General features: G+C 44.6%; 1 pseudogene; it reads right to left on the minus strand.

The window, feature by feature from the left end:
* Positions 1–504: 504 nt before the first annotated feature.
* Positions 505–2,283, minus strand: LOC140207858 (uncharacterized; annotated as a pseudogene).
* Between the last annotated feature and the right edge of the window lie 328 nt (positions 2,284–2,611).

Below are 2,611 nucleotides of genomic sequence, written 5' to 3' on the forward strand. Positions count from 1 at the left end.
TCTTCTCTCTGTTTTCTTGCCTCTCTAGCCTTAAACTGCCTGTGCCTTTCCACAGCCTCCATCTTTAATTTTTCTAATTTGTACAGGAGCCCAAGCTCACTAGGTTTACTTTCAGGAAACATCTCCAACTCCTCCACTTTAAACACACCCTCATATACATAATGTTCAGCTATTATCCTCTGCATGTGTGACCTCCTCATTGTCAATTTCACCTTAGCAAGTTTTAACCTTTTAGCAATAATCAACAACTCAATCCTTCTGGTGTCCTTTAGTGCCTCAGAGGTTGGCGCTTCCAGAAATCTATCAACATCCATTGCTGCTGATTTTCCACACACAAATAAATCAAAAGGGATTTCTCCAATGAAATCGATAATTAATCAATACGCCCTCAAATCTGTGCATATCCCGGATGCAAGCCCAAATTTTGTTATGAAATGTAACGCTTTAGAAACGAAACAGCAGCAATAGACTACACCTGGAGTCTGGTTTTGATGTTAAATCCACTATCTTTATTAGTATCTACTAACAATATAGTAACTTAAGCAAGATAAACAAAAGTTAACAGTGTTATGTGTACGTGTGTATAAATATAACTCCCAAACTATTGAGCTCGGGGGAAACAAGGCTTGGAGTCTTGAGATGGTGAACTATGAGAGTTCAGTTCAACCACAGAGCAGTTGAGGAGAGAGGGATATTTGTAATCCAGGGTAAATGTCGAGAGAAGGCAATAATGTGAATTCCACAGTATCCATGGTGGTAAAACGAGAGAACAGTCGCTGTAGATGTTATCCGTCGTCGTTCCAAATCCATTTATGAATTATCACAGAAAGTGACTTGTCACAAGGGGTATCGTCTTCAAGTGAATTACCACACCACACCCAGGCAAGTGTTAACACATAAATGGTCTTCACAGGATACCCCAAATCCGATCCACTCCTATGGATCAAATGAGGTGACAACCACACATTCAATGTTCGCTGAATCGATAATTAACCCACCCTTGTGGGCAGTGGAAAGTTCTAAACAGTGACCCTTGGCCAGTAGTTCCCTTGTTTCGATCCTTCCATTTATCCTCCTTCATCTCCGTCTGACTGAGTATCTGTGTCCTTGGTTAAAACTAAACAAGCAGTGAGCAATGTAAACAAGCTGCAAGTCAGATTGATTTCCATTCTTAATCTCTCTCTCTCTCTCTCTCTTAAAATGACAGTCCACAGAAAATGAAACCTAGGGATTCATAACAATGGCCACTCCCCAGTGTGAACTCGCTGATGACACTGTAGGTTGGATGAATCAGTGAATCTCTTCCCACATTCTGAGCAGCTGAATGGCTTCTCCCCAGTGTGAACTGACTGGTGTGCCAATAGTTTGGATGATCGAATGAATCCTTTCCCACATTCTGAGCAGGTGAACAGCTTCTCTCCAGTGTGAACTGGCTGATGACTCTGTAGGTTGGATGACCGAGTGAATCCCTTCCCACATTCTGAGCAGGTGTACGGCCTCTCCCCAGTGTGAACTCGCTGATGTCTCTGTAGGGTGGACGAATCAGTGAATCTCTTCCCACATTCTGAGTAGGCGAACGGCCTCTCCCCCATGTGAACTGACTGGTGTGCCAGTAGTCTGGATGACCTAGTGAATCTCTTCCCACATTCTAAGCAGGTGAACGGCTTCTCCCCAGTGTGAACTCGCTGGTGACTCTAGGTGGGATGAATCAGTGAATCTCTTCCCACAGTCTGAGCAGGTGAACGGCTTCTCCCCAGAGTGAATTCGCTGGTGTTTCTGTAGGGTGGATGAATCAGTGAATCTCTTCCCACAGAATGAGCAGGTGAACGGCTTCTCCCCAGTGTGAACTCGCTGATGTCTCTGTAGGTCGGATGACTGAGTGAATCTCTTCCCACATTCTGAGCAGGTGAATGGCTTCTCCCCAGTGTGAATTCGCTGATGTCTCTGTAGGATGGATGAATCAGTGAATCTCTTCCCACATTCTGAGCAGGTGAATGGCTTCTCCCCAGTGTGAACTCGCTGGTGAGCCATTAGGTTAGATGACTGTGTGAATCCTTTTTCCTTTCCCAGAAATTCAGCAGATGACCAGCCTCTACCCAGTCTGAACTGACTGGTGTGTCCACAGGTGGGAAGACCAACTGAATCCTTTCTCACACACAGAACAGATGAATGGCCTTGCCCAGTGTGAACTTGCTGATATACCTTCAATTGAGATAACCGAGTGAATCCATTCCCACTATCTGAGCAGGTGAACGGCCTTTCCCTTGGAAAGTTACGGGCATGTCAGTCAGTCAGAAGACTGAGAGAATACCTCCCCACAGTCTGAACAGGAACAATGGTCGATCCCTTGCTCCAGTTCTTAAATATCTTGACAGGGACAACAAAACTGGCGTGCCGTGTTTGAAATTGCTGGAGGCAAATTCTTTCTCGTTTTTAACCTGTAAAAAGATTTACAAAATCCATCAATTGGTGTAGGACAACATTTCAGATGAGATTACTTGAGTTGCCAAGGTTTGATCTGGTATCACAGTGTTACAGTGAGGTTCAACCCAAGTTGGACAGAGAAATCATCTTCTGAATGGGCACAGTGCTGGTATCTGGAGTGACCATC

This window comes from Mobula birostris, chromosome 13 (genome assembly GCF_030028105.1).
Source record: "Mobula birostris isolate sMobBir1 chromosome 13, sMobBir1.hap1, whole genome shotgun sequence".
Classification (NCBI taxonomy): Eukaryota; Metazoa; Chordata; class Chondrichthyes; order Myliobatiformes; family Myliobatidae; genus Mobula; species Mobula birostris.